This window comes from Toxorhynchites rutilus, chromosome 1 (genome assembly GCF_029784135.1).
Source record: "Toxorhynchites rutilus septentrionalis strain SRP chromosome 1, ASM2978413v1, whole genome shotgun sequence".
NCBI classification, from domain to species: Eukaryota; Metazoa; Arthropoda; class Insecta; order Diptera; family Culicidae; genus Toxorhynchites; species Toxorhynchites rutilus.
Genome location: NC_073744.1, coordinates 41,983,801 through 41,999,072, shown reverse-complemented (window position 1 = coordinate 41,999,072; position 15,272 = coordinate 41,983,801). Strand labels below are relative to the sequence as shown.

The 15,272-nt window shown below is 35.6% G+C and overlaps 1 protein-coding gene across 3 annotated transcripts in view; it reads left to right on the top strand.

The window, feature by feature from the left end:
- Positions 1 to 326: 326 nt before the first annotated feature.
- The window catches only part of LOC129761968 (mucin-2-like), a 246,997-nt gene continuing 232,051 nt past the window's right edge, over positions 327 to 15,272 (top strand). For all 3 annotated transcript variants that reach the window (XM_055759834.1, XM_055759835.1, XM_055759833.1), the window contains exon 1: positions 327 to 907. The gene's annotated coding sequence lies outside the window, so the exon portion shown is untranslated. The remainder of the gene's footprint in view (positions 908 to 15,272) is intronic.

Sequence of the window (15,272 nt, the reverse complement as noted above, 5' to 3'; positions counted from 1 at the left end):
TTCGCGCTTTGGTAAGAGAGTTCGCCAAACTTCGGGACTCCGGGCTTCGAAAGAAACAGCAGCACAGAGAGAGGGAGGGAGCAAAAAAAAAGATACTGGATCAGGATAGGATCGACTGTCGCGCAGGAACTCGCGACGCGCAACACAAAGCTTCCCCCCCGATGCCCTGGGCGGATTTTGGCGTCTCCGATGGCTTGCGTGTTGTATCCTCCACACCGTTCTTCTTCTGGTCCGTTGTTCCGCCAGATCTAGCGCGTTCTCACTCGCGCTTTGGATCATCGGGAAGAGCCACTTGAAAGGTATATAAGTACCTGGTGTAATCAGCGCTTAGCCAATACTTTGTAATCGACAGCGCCGCGATGCGGAAGGTTTTCGCATCCTTCTGAGAAGTTATTGTGAGTGATTCGCCATCGCCTCGGGACATACTGTGGGCCGATACCTTCATCCTGCAGGATCGTACGCTGCGGAAAATCGGACAGTGCATAAATCTGTGTGTGACTTTCCGGAGTGGTTGGAAAATTCGAGATCAGATTTTTCTTTTCTCGGACCTTCGAAAGTGAATATAGTTTCGGGACCCACTACTTTCAGTTACGATTGCAGAGAGTAGCAAATTGTGAAGTGGAGTATCGTAGCGTAGATCCAGAAATTTATGGATCATTGTTATGGATTTTATCGCCTGGACTTGGATTATTCCAAATAATCGGTTACAGTGTCAGAAGTGTATAAACTTGCTGTGTGTGATTTACTGAACTGAAACCCGAAGTGTGTTTGACGAAGTTCTCCGGAAGCCACATAGAAGTGATCCCTATGGACTGTTGTATGCACTATAGATTCGTGAAGTGATCTCAATGATGGAGGACACGCAATAACTGGAAAACTTTTCGGAGGAGCGGTGTGAACATTTAAGGTATGTTAGAATTGTTTGGGAATCGTCCAATTTAGTTCACGTTGGTGAATACTTATAAAAAAAAGTTTAAAATGAAGCAGTTTGCTTAACTAAGTTAATTAAGAAAACTGTGAAAAGGGACAATATAGACTGAATAATAAAGTATATTTATAACAGACGAACTTCATGACAACTCATCTTAGGAGTTGGCAGCACCATCTCAAATAGCAGTGAAACCCTTTGGTTGGGTCTATTAAGCAACTTTGCATCTTTGAAACATTAAAAATTAATTACTACTTTTTTAAAAAGACCAAAAATTTTTTTTTCATTTTTCACAAAAAATATGAATCTAAAACTATCATACCTAAAAATTTCTGGTGAAAGGATGAAAGAAGGAAATTGTTTCAATTTTCATAAAAAAATATCATTTTTTTAAATTTTGTTGAAAACAAATTATTTCAAAAATTAAAATTCATTTTTCCCAAAAAAATTTTTTTTTAATTCTCAAAAAAAATCTATGAATTGCTCTTACAATGTTCAACAAGTCTTCCATACATCGCAAGATTAACATTTTAACAGAGAAAAAGTTTTTCTAACAAATTTCTTTGAAAAAATTAAAACTGATCCTAATTTTGTTTGAAATCAAGATAGCGATATAGTGTATTTGACAAAATTTTAAATCTAATTAAAATTTGAACTTTTATCGAAGACTTCAACTCTCTATCTTTTATAGTTTCAGGAATATAAGGCATTTTTGTATGAAGACTCCCGAAAAAATTATGTTTTACTAGTAACATTTTTGTGTGAATTCTCGCGTTTGACATGTTCTTGACATGTTTCTAAACATGAAAAAGTTCTCATAACATGTAAATCGCGATAATTTTTACACCAAAATGTTACGAGTTGAACATTTATAGTAATTTGAAAGAAAAACATGAAAAAGTTGTTGTCAGAAAAACTTTTCCCTTGTATAGGTGCCCATCTTCCGATGTATAGGTGACTTGTTGGAAATTTCAAGGGCTATTTATATTTATTTTTCAGAATTTTAGAAACACATGTTTTCGAAAAAAATGAATTTGAATTTTCAAAATATATTATTTTTCGAAGTTTTTTTTTGATATTTTTAATGGAAACCTAAATAAATTTTTTACATTTCATTCTTTAATCGAAATTTTGTAGATCTTATAGCTTTTAAATCAAGATTTTTCGAAAAAAAAGTTGAAAAACAATCAAAGTTTCAAAAAAAATTCTCATAAAAAAGTTTATCGGACTTACAAATATTTAATCAAAGGATGAAATGTAGGAAATTTATTTAGGTTTCCATTAAAAATATCAAAAAAAAACTTCGAAAAATAATATATTTTGAAAATTCAAATTAATTTTTTTCGAAAACATGTGTTTCTAAAATTCTGAAAAATAGATATAAATAGCCCTTGAAATTTCCAACAAGTCACCTATACATTGGAAGATGGGCACCTATACAAGGGAAAAGTTTTTCTGACAACAACTTTTTCCTTTTTTTTTTTTCAAATTACTATAAATGTTCAACTCGTAACATTTTGGTGTAAAATTTTTAAAAAATATGACACAAATTTTTTTTTGGAAAAAAAATCATTCAAAAAAACCATATTTTGAAAATTAAAATTCATTTTTCTAGAAATAATTTTTCAATTCTGAAAAGATAGATATGAATAGCAAATACAATTCCCAAAAAGTCATCCAAACATCGGAAGAGAAAGGAAAAAGCTCCGAACAATAACTTTTTCATTATTTCCTTTGAAAACTAATTATTAATGCTTAATTCGTTACACTTGTATGTATAAATTAGCGCTATTTACATGCTCTGCTAATTTTTTATATTCAGAAACATGTCAAGAATATGTCATACGTGAGAATTTACACACAAAAATGTTACGAGTAAAACATTTTTTTTCCAGAAGTCTTCATATAAAAATGCATTATATTCCAAAAACTATAAAGATAGAAAGTTGACGTCTTCGACAAAAATTCATATTTTAATCAGATCTTTGTCGAATACACAACATAATGCTAAATTTTTGAGAAAAATTAAAATTAGAATGTTTTAACATATTTTCTTTTAGTAAAATTTAAAAACAATGGTATTTTTATGAAGATTCAAATAATTTTCTTACATTTCATTCTTTGATCATAATTTTGTAGATATTATAGTTTTTGGCCCTTTTCAAAAAGTTATTCTTTTTACGCGATAAATAACAGAACACAGGTTTTCCTTCTCAGGATTATCTCTGATGTGTGTTGTGACACATTGAAGTTTAGCAATTTCTTTCCATCGAGAGGTCGATAGTTCGTGTCTATTTAATCACATCACTTACCTCAGTGAATCCTGATTCTTATCTCTCCCCACTAACAACTATCCCCTCCATGATAAACGCCAGGGAACCAAAGGGCGGCGAATATCATACTATTATTCCTTCCCTTTCCCTGGTGACTGTAAGGACGTCATTCGGTGTGTTCTTTGTGCAATTTCGCTGGTTCAGGTCAATCACGGAGAGCAACTACGAATTATACAGTCTACCCAAGCTCAAGCTATGATTTTTTGACCCTTTCCAAAAAGTTGTTCTTTTTAGAATATTTCAAGTCTGCAATGTTACCCAAACTGCCCATGTTTGTATAGGAGACGTAAACGACAAAATGAACAAAATCGACTTTTCCGTTGTTTCGCATTCTACACAATGTGATACGTTTGCTCAACATGCAAACAAACATTTTTTGTTCGAAAACATTTGAGCAACTTTGAGAAAACGTTTTCGAAAAATCACTGTTTGTCCGCATAACAGACGTAGTTCCATAGAGCCTTCATACATCCTTCGAAAATCAACAATTGTAAGTATTATGAGCTATAAGCTAAATCTACATTTGAATCACATTCTTTGTAGAGTCCAAACATGTCTGTCACAATAGTGTCTTCTTACTTAGTGTTTTCTAATAAATGATTATAAAAAACCACTAAAACGCTGCTCATATAATTACTATTTCCTGTACACGATGAACAAAGAGAAGCAATTGAGTTTTTTAATGTTATAATTACCTAAATTTCTGCATTTGAATCTTCAAGCAGATAATGAAACAATCAGATCAGTAGTAAAATTAAAATAATATTGGTTCTTAGCATTATAACTCCTCGGATTCAACATTGAAATATTCCACATACTCAGCATTGACTCATACCGTTGGTGTAAGTCACTCCACCATCTTTATGCGATGGATCGTGATATCGGTATATCATATTGCTAAAATTACCAACATTGCAGATTGCCTTTACAAATTCAATTAATTGAAGAAAACACGAACCTGCTGTTCTTGTCATATCCTAGAATATTCTTCAGGAAAAAAATACTAATAAAATATGTTTTAATCCTCAAAATCTCCTAGGCCCTCTTTTTGCCGATAATATCAATCAACTGGACAGATCATTTCATCGGAAATTTGCATGGTTTTGCTTGTAGGCCAAAAAACAACAAAAATGCGTTTTCCCAACACTAATGGTTTTTTACGTCTCCTATGCAATCATGGGCAGTAAAAGACCCATGTGTTTACGCCCACAATCAGAGTTTCCAATATTCCTGATTTTGCAGGATTCCCAGATTTTTTAGCTCGTTTCCTATCCTCACGAACACAAAATTTTGCCTGATTTTTGTACTTTTTACTTTATCAGAAGAAAAATTGCCAAAATTTTCTTAGTAATGAGAACTGTCATAATAGCTCTCCGATCCGCACTTGAATAAAGCTCCCATTAAATTGAATTCTCTTGATGCAAATCTGTACTTTTTTTCTGTAAACTCAAATTTTTCGTGGCTAGAAAATTTCATGAAACCAGATTGTCTGATAAATTCATGAAATTATAACGAGATTAAGTTTGAGGAACAACACTGCTTTATTGAGGATGATGTGTATGTAGATGTAGCCCCAGAGTTATTGATGTACAAATATCTTTGAGAGTGTAAAATTACTCAAGAGAAAATTTTCGAATTAACAGTCAAAAAAAATAAAAACTTGGTAGTCAGATTAAATGTGGGAAAACTCAACAAGTCTTCCACTGCTGGTATGCTTTCCTTATTTGTTGAATAAAGATTCATACCAAAGCATGAATTCTGAAAAAAATGAATATTGATTTCTCTACAATTGACTGTAGTGATGCTGTAGGAAAATCGGAAAAAAATATGAACGATCAAACGATCTGGTGAAACACTAGCTTTTCCACTTATGCGAGGGTTTATACCATGCATATAAAATAGTTTACATCCCTCAGGATTGGTAGAACGAATGTATTAATTCGATCTTAATAAAACAAAGGTTAGACATAGACTAGGAGAGGAAACAATGGAAGAAATATTGGCCGCTATGAATTATGTAGAAGTGAATAATAAAAAATACAAGCAGCAGCAATATTTAAGCAGCAAAAAAATTTCCAAATGCAACAAATCGATGTATAAGACTTTTAGAAATAAGAACACTCATTTATTGAAGAAAATTAGGTTGTTCGAAAAGTTCGGGCGGCCACTGATGATGACCGAATCTAGACGCTGGTCACAAAAAAAACTCGGTGCATGGCAAATGATTTAGCAGGTTCTCTCCAGTTATTTGAAACCATCGTTCATGAGCATCAGGTGAAGCTTGGTTACGTATATCGTTACTATGTGAAGGTTCCTATGACTGAGAAATCTTTAATGAATTGTATCTTCCTATGAGAATCGCTTCGCTTCGCCCGAAGAAAGTCATACTCTGTTTCTGGTGGCATTTGGAATGTGTTCTATACTATGAGCTACTACAAAGCGAACCATCACTCCGTGTTTTGATTGAAAATTATGCGTTTGTTTCCTGACAACCCAATATGAGCTATCCCGATTTCTCCTCATTTTCATTTTCATTCTTCCTGATTTTTTAAAATTATAGTTGGCAACGATGCCCACAACGCTTAACTGCTATCTGAGATGATGCTTCCAACGGCCAGTCGAGTTATCATGAAATTCGTCATAAGCCTAAAAAAATTTTAGAACGAGCTATTCGTACATATTAGGAAGTTTTGGCACAGAAACTCACTGAGTTTTATTTTCGAGATAAAAATAAAATGTTTACACTCATTAAAAAAAATAAACCTGTTAATTAATGTGCTCATAAAACTACAATAATACCTTTTATCAGATTCATTCATTGTATCAAACATCTAACCAACGCATAAAGCAAACAGAATCAAGTGATTTCAAATATTCTTATTCGAAGTCAATTTATTTTCAATCATTCCACCCCAAATTAAAGGCCAGCAATCCGCGTTCAGAAATAACACGTACAAATGCAAATCCGCCTTCTGGAGCCGAAAGTACAAATTGAAAAATCATCATTAACACTACATGACCCATGAGCGGTTTTTGGAAGCCCTCCGTTATCGCGTTAAGCCATCAGCCCAAACCGACATTTTACATAATTGCACACAACATAATTCCGTACCTGCTTTTGTTTTTTTTTTCTCATTCTCCAGAATAACAGCATAATAAAGATAAAAAATCAGACCAAAGGATAAAATTGCAACCAAAAAGTATCCCAACCATTTTTTTTACAGCGAGCAAGGCGAGAGTGCAATCAATCCTTCAAAAACAGAAACATGTAAATCAATCATAATTATATCAATTTCCCATCCTGCCATAACAAATCGGCCGAGAGCATCATCCCGCCGTGGTGATCGGCCCCAACGAGCCGCAATGAATTTATTTAATGTGGTTCACCGGGAGAGGATCTTGAGAGCGTTCGCGTGTGCCTTCCATCAAAACGTGACTTTTTTTTTTTTCCGATTATTTTATCGAAGCGAAGCGAAACTCCGCTCGTTGTCCCATCGGCAGGACCCAGGCACCCGCCGGTCACCCTGGGCAGGGCCACTGATATTTACAACAGGTACTGTTTGGTTAATGATAGGGTTCAAGCAGCGAAGCTCAATTTCGACCGCGCTGCCGCCCCGAACCGAAGGCTGACATAATTCGACGGCTGGTTTGCTTAACGGAGTTCCGGAGATGCACTCCGTGCCTCAATGTTTTCCGCACGCACGGGAGAGAAAGAGGGAGGCAGGAAATTTATTAACTTTAGTTACTGCAGGAGGCCGTAAGATGAAATTCTACCAAACCATGAATCACATAAATCTTTCTCGTGTCGTTTCTACAATATATTCGCGAGAAGCAGGAAAGCGTCGAAAGTGGAAAAATATTTTAATTGATTTTTTTCCAGTCCGGCATTCTCTCCATGACTTGATATTTTTTGGTATAAAGAATGAGGATGATAACAAGTAGTGGCGTTGAATTGATAAGATGCTCGGAATAACAACCGAAGGAAACAGTAACAAAGGAACATAGGTAATGGTGAATAGCTAATGAGACCATGGCGAATAATCTGATAGAATTGATACATGAAAAATGAAATGGAAAAATGAAAAATGGATAATTATGTGGGCAACACAACGTTCTTCCTATTGTATTATAATTCACTCATTATTTAATATGTTCCAACAACTGTGTTAAAAGATATGTTTGTTTTTGTGCAAAATATAATACAGTTCGGACTGGATTATACATATATGACTTGATTCTGTGCTACTTTGCACTCGATTAAGGTAAATAATTTTGGTTTGTCCAGTCGGAAATATTTTCATGGTTTGTCCACTGCTTTGAATGCTCCTGTGTCAAATTAGATATTCGAATATTTAAAAAAAAAAATTATCTTTTTCATGAATTACAGTAGTTTTCTAGTATACTAGCTGACCCGGCAAACTTCGTCCCGCTCAAAATTTGTTTTTTGTCATCAATACCTTCAAACATTCACGTATTCTTACTATGAGCAAGTTCATGGGTCCAATCACAGAACTGTTCGTTGATTGATTAACCCCGTTGAATTTACCTTGTACTATAAAATTCCTAGTATTTCTAACAAAACTCATCATTATAATATCAGATTATTTTCAACCACTCGCAAATAACATTCAACCACTTCCGTTCAAGATTTTTCAACCACTCGCAAAAAACATGTTTCTCCGTTACATGAAATAAATGTATTATACAGAATATATGATAAATAAAACACAGCCCTAAAACGGACAATTCCTTCCTCGAGTTCTGCTCTTATCAACACATTCAAAACACAACACAACACACAACACACAACACAACACATTAAAATCCATTTCCAGTTTCGAACAAAGATCAATTCCGCTAGCGCTAACATCAAATGGACTAACAGCACTTGTCACTATGTAATTGTAGAACATATGGGAATTTATTTTCCGAATTTCCTTCATTTCCTTTTTCCTTCAGAGTTTTCCGAAAATTTTCAATTGTCATGTTTAGTTGGAATACTTTTGGATGAAATATGTGTAATATTTTTATGGGACCCCCTCTCCTGTCCAGAGGAGGAAGGGGTGTCATGCCATCATAGAAACATTACTCATACCCAAAAACCCTCGCATCCCAAATTGTGCTTGATTAGTTCTTGAGTTATGCAGAAGTTTGTGTTTCGTTTGTATGGTAGCCCCTTCTTAGAGAGAGGGGTGGAGAGTCTAACCACCATGGAAACATTTATTGCACCCTAAAACTACAATATGTCTAATTTGGTTTTATTTGCTTGAATAATTCTCGAGTAATGCAGAAATTTGTGTTTCATTTGTATGGCAGCCCCCCTTTAGAGAGGGGTGTGGAGAGTCTAACCACCATAAAGTTATTTATTGCACCCTAAAACCTCCATATGCCAAATTTCGTTTCATTTGCTTGATTAATTTCCGAGTAATGTAGAAATTTGTGTTTAATTTGTTTTCGGCACATATGGGGCGGTATCTCGGTCATAACTTCACGAATGTTGTCTCTCAAATGTTCAAGAGTTTGCGGAGGGTTGGCATAGACAAGGTCTTTCGCATAACCCCACAAAAAAAAGTCTAGCGGGTTCAAATCGCATGATCTGGACGGCCAATTGGCATCACCAAAACGCGAAATTATGCGTCCCTCAAATTTCGTTCGAAATATGGCCATGTTCGGTCGTGTTGTGTGGCACGTGGCGCCGTCCTGTTGAAACCACATGTCATCCGTATCCATATCTTCAATTTGTGGCAAAAAAAAGGTTAACATGCGGCCATAGCGCTCACCATTCATAGTTACCGTCTCGCCGTCCTCATTTTCAAAGAAATACGGCCCGATGACTCCACCAGACCATAATGTGCACCAAACAGTGACTTTTGACGGATGCAATGGCCTCTCAACAATCACGTGTGGATTTTCTGAGCCTCATATACGGAAATTTTGGGTGAAGAAAATTTGATGCGAAAATTCAGCACTTTGCTGCTGTTGTTCGTTCACCCAATCGACGTATGCCCGACGCATTCCATGGTCACCACGCTCTAATTTTTGTACCAGTTGGACTTTTAATGGATGTAGGTGCAAGTCCAAATGAAAAGTTCGCCACAATGATGTGTTTGACAAGCCCAATTGCTGAGCACGCCGTGGAATCGAAACATCCGATTCAATAATGTTGTTTTGTCCACATGATTTCTATGGCACCCGCATGGCGCGCTGCACTTTGTTTATGATGTCCTTCGCGCATAGCACACTCACACTCAACGTGTTGAAAAAATATAATATACTTCTCGCGAATATATATAAAGAAAGCCCAAAGTATTAATGGATCAATATGATGACAGTAAACTCAAGCAATGAGAAATGCAACATCTACTTTTAAATTCGCTGGACAAACCACGATCAGAGATGGACAAATTATGATCATAATTTCTCTTTGGGGAAAATCGTTAAAAAAACATAAATATTTGAATAATTTCAACGCCTTATGCTAGAATTAGAAATTAGAGTCTGAGGGCTTTTCAACAAACCCAAACTCGTCTTGATTATGTGTGATTTTCATGAAGAAAAATGGATTTGCATTTACTAGTTGCGTGGAAATACCCTAAATTTGAAAAACCAAGATCATTTATCCTATATCAGTTTAAAAAAAATGTTTCAACTATGATTTATTGCAAGAAAACATATAACATATCGAAGTAAAAATAAAATTCAATTTGCTATTAAAAGTACTGTGGAGTTAAAATCGTGATTTTAGAAGATTACAATTTTGTTATCTTCGCTTATTTTTTGTCGGCCCATTTCCGCCACTTCAGTGCCAATCGCCGACATCAGGGAGGCGACTCCACCTGTTCCTACCTATCAGACTCAACAACTGATGAGTCGGGCCAACTTTTTTTTACTTCCCTTCCGAAAGACGACGTAACTAGAGATTTTTCGCCTCAGAAAATCCCAACGACCCCAGCTGGGATTGAACCCAGGCCGATCGGATTGTGAGGCTGCCACCAGTCTTCCGAAAAACACTTACACATGTCCACGCGATGTGAAAATTCCATGTTTTTGTTTGAATTCGAACATGATTCTCGCTAGTGTTGAGTGTCTATCCCCAACACGAAAAATGATACACAAATATAGACATGTGAAAACAAACACGATGTTTATAATTCAAGATAGCTCTGGATTTGAACACTTGGGTAAATCAATGACACAGGAATACTTGCTAAACTCTTTGGGAATAAAACACCGGAATTTATTCGCTATGCTTCACGTACAAATGTAGGGAATGGGATGGAACATAGCATGATTCTTCTCATTTTTATCCCTTTTGTTTATTTTAGGCTCATTAGCATTTTAACTGTAACAGAGCCGAATTTCAATCGTGTACATGTCACATGTTTATCATATCTATAATAAGCATATTACACAGTTGCCATTTTTTTCGGCGTTAGAGTATTCTCTTCTATACTATTGCATATGGTATACATTTACACAGTAGCCATTTAGGCGTAAGAGTTTTCCGTCTGTTCTCCATTATCTGGTCTAACGGACAGCGGAGACAGTTGATTGATCATTGTTGTGTTATTTATAGAACAGCAGCCCGATGTATCTAGCAGAGCAGAGCAGTTTGTTTGGATGAATTGATCTTATTTCGACCGTGGATCGATCGATTGTTGCGTGAACGTAGTTATTCTGTAACAACACAAAGATGGTCAATTGAGGACCCTGAGCTTTGAACTCACGATCGATCGCTTACTAAGCGAACGCGCAACCAATGTGACTACGGAGACCCCCATTTTTTTCATTTGTCACTCTATATGTTATAGTCAGGATATGCTGCTATATGTAGTTGTATCTTGCACCACACATTGAATTATTGAAGGGTGGGGAATGGATTGGATGGGAATAAGGATAGGGATGGACATTTGAATATGGAATACTCTCTCAACATTCGCGCTTTGGTCGCGGACACCTTATCAGGATACCGAAAATAATATCTGTCACGTGTTGTGAGATATGAAATTTTCAGATTTTTGTTTCGTCTAGTGGCCAATAGTTCGCGATCAAATAATCACATCAGTAACCTTAGTGAATCCTGATTTTAACATCTATCCACTATCAACTATAATAATCCCATAATAATCGCTAGGGAGTTATGTTATAGAGCCCACCTTTTCGGCCTTCGGGCGGCGAATATCATACTAAAATTCCTTCCCTTCTCCTGGTAAGGACGTGGCCGACATCGTTATTTGTACAATTTCGCTGGTTCAGGTTAATCACGGAGAGCAACTACGAAATGTACAGTCTACCCAAGCTCAAGCTCAAAAGTCGGTTTGAGGCAAACAGAGCACGAAACAAATAAATGAGTTCAATGGCTCTGTCATTGTTGAAATTCGATCATATGCGTAGAAGGATTTTTTTTTTCATCAAATATGATCAAATATGATCCTCTATCACCTCATGAAAGATTCCGGATATGTATATTTTTTATGTGAGAAAGGTATCATCTGACTTCAATGGGATGATGCCTAACCAATATAGTGGTTCTCAGATCAATTTGATTGCTTTTTTATCTCATAAATTAAGTTGATTGAATTCAGGTAAAGTCTGTCCACGTTAAATTTCGGACACCAAGATCATGCCAATAAAACAAAAATTCACGCAATACAACAAAACCGATTGTTTATTTCAGTAAAATAGACTTATATCTAAAACAAGGAAAGCTTACTTCGATGTTAATTACGTTTTCTGTAAGATTCACGAACTTTCTTGGGAACATCTGCCATTAGGTTCCGTACAGTATCCTCAGATATGCTGGTGGCGGCGCTTTTCCATCTCCTCTTAAAATTATTAATGCCATTCGCTTTCTTATTAGTTTCGAATAGTTTTCACTTAATCAGAGCCCAGTATTTTTCCACTGGGCGAAGTTCTGGACAGTTCGGTGGATTTGCTGTTTTTGGCACATATTTGACCTCATGTGCATTATACCATTCCAGGATGGATTTTGCATAGTGACAAGAGGCCAAATCTGGCCAAAACAACGCTGGAGAGTCGTGGCTTCTTATGAATGGTAGCAATCGCTTCTGGAGATATTCCTTCTCGTAGACATCATAGTTGATAGTGCCGGTAGAGACGAAAGATTTGGATTTTCGGCTTGCCAAACCAAGTACTTTTTGGGGAATTTAGACTGCTTCTTGGTCCGGAATCGGCATTCCTTCGCATTGCAGTATAAAAAGCGAGACCCGGAAGCTGTTTGAAGTTTTCGAGAACATAAGTTTCATCGTCCAATATGGTGCATGTACATTTTTGCAAAAACTGGGTGTAGAGCACCTTAGCACGGCTTTTGCAGTAAAATTTAGCTTATCATCACGATTGGGCACCTTTTTCACTTTGTACACCTTCAGTCCATGCGTCTGCTTCACTTTTTATACATATGATTTTGATTTTCCAACCTTTCGAGCCACATTTCTAACTGAAAGGTTGGGATGTTTCTCAATAATGGCAACCACCTTTCGGTCCATTTGTCGGAAGCATACTTTTCGATTTGTTCCGCTTCCAACCTTCCGATCCACAGTTAAGCGCTGGTCAAACGATTTGTACACACTAAACACGGTACTCTTCGGGAGTTTTAGCTTTTTGGCGAGATCGCGTACCGACAGTGTTGGATTTTTCTGCCATTCGCGCAAAATGCGTTTGCGTACTTCCACTTGATTCGACACCATTTTACCAAACTGAAGAAAAATGTAAACATGTTGGACATCGAAATAAAGAGGAGGGTTTCAGCTGTCATGTAAGTGAACTATTTCATTGATTAGTGAAATATTTCATAAAATACACTGAAAGAAAAGTGTCCGAAATTTAACGTGGACAGGCTTTCATACATTTTTCCCGGATATCCATTTTGATCAGATTCAATATTTTGATGAGACAATCTAATGGTTTCTAACTATACACATGGAAGGTCCGGAATAAAATTAATTTATCTGTTATATTTTTCATTAAGCTACCCGACAAATCTCATGCTAACTCGACTGGCCGTTGGAAACAACATCACAGATTGCAGTAAAACGTTGTGGGTGTAAAGACATTGGTCAGTTAAGCAATTTAAACATACTTTAAATCTCCAAAAACAAAGTTAGACTACTTTTTGAAAAGGGCCATTTTTTTCTTTGTTTTTCTTTGTTACTCTAAAAACAAAAATTCATAAATTGAAATTCAATTTTCTTAAAAATGTATTTTCTAAAATTCTCGAAAAAAAATTATGATTAGCCCTTGAAATTTCCAACAAGTCATCATACATCGGAAGACGGGCCCTTTTACAGGGAAAAAGTTTTTCGAACACCAATTTTTTCCTGTTTTCTTTAAAAAGATGTCATTAATCCTAATTTTGTTCATAGTAATAATAGCAATATAACACGTTCGACAATGTTTTAGACCTCATTAAAATATGAACTTATATGAATATAAGGCATTTATGTATGAAGACTTCCGAAAAATAATATTTTTGAGTGTAAATTCTCGCGTTTGACATGTTCTTGACAAGTTTCTAAATAGAAAAGAGTTTGCAGAACATGTAAATCGCGATAATTTATACATGCAAGTGTTACAAATTAAACATTAATAGTAATTTTCAAAAACAAAACATGGAAAAAGTTGTTGTCAGAAAAAAACCCCTTCCCTTCCCATAACTCGAGTACGAAAAAATAGCATCTTTGATATCGAGATATGGTATGTAAAAAATCCTCAGCTTTCAAGAAAAAGTATTAAAAAATATAGCGTCCTCTAGCTCAAGGATCATGAAAACAATAAAAAACGACTACGATCAATTATTACGAAAATAAAATCCATTCTCTTTGCAGGTTCAATATTTTTTAATAATGAACTAGCTCATTGGATTCAATTTGATGTCTCGATCGCCTAAATCGATTTAGTGGTTCAAAAGTTATGATTTTTTGAAAAATGTCACTTTTGGGAAAACGTGGAAAATGGTTTTTCGGACCACCCTAAAAGGAAATGTGCATCCTAATAAAAAATAAAAAAATACGGGATTAATGTTTTGCGATAAACAACAAAATTACCACTTTTGATGAGAATCTGAGAACCACTATATCGGTCAATGAATGTATGGGAAAAAATCGACCTTAAAATTTCAAAAAGTTACCCTATACATAATGTTCACCATCTCGAAATAACACCCTATGAACAATATCAGCTCAATCGCACTTAAGGGAAGGTGGCGCAAAGCGGTCAAAATTAGAGTTTTTTGAAAATCGAAAAATCGAAAAAAATCTGAAAATGTCCAACATTTTAAGCAGAATTCTTTTTATTAACAAACTAGCTGAACCGGCGAACTTCGTCCCACCCACAATTGATATATTGATATGAATCATTTCGTACACTCAAGTTCCCACAGAAATTATTTTTTATGTAAGTAATCTATACTCGCGATATATTTTTTCTTTTTTGACATATAAACCTGATGCAGACTAAGACACATCAATCCTGATACTGATACTGTTTAAATTCGTTGCTCCGTTCTTGCATTAAATCGTGTGGAACGGACATCAAATCATTTTTATTCATATAGATCAAGTTTAGAAGTACATAGTTACCTTCACTTGATTTATTTGAAACTCATTGTTGAAAAAAAACAATATTTATCTGAAGTTAGTTAATTGTGAAAACATAACCATTAACGAAACATAACCGTTATTGAATTGAATGCATGGTGGAGATAAAACCATTTTTTATTTGAAATTCATTTTGAATTATTTTTAAGCAATTTTTTATTTTTCTTCCTCATCTTGGATTTCGGTTCTGAGGATTCCAATGCTCTGCCTTGAAGCGCTGTTGCTTCGTTGCGCTGTTGTGGGGTTCGCAGAGACAGATGATGGTTCCTCATGAAGCTAGAAGCCCAATCTCTGCCTGCCAGTTTTGCAACTTTGTTGAGTTCGTGTTGGAGGTTGTTGGCTTCGGCAAAATCAAACGCAAGACGACGTAAATCTTTGCGAGTCATACCATAAAAA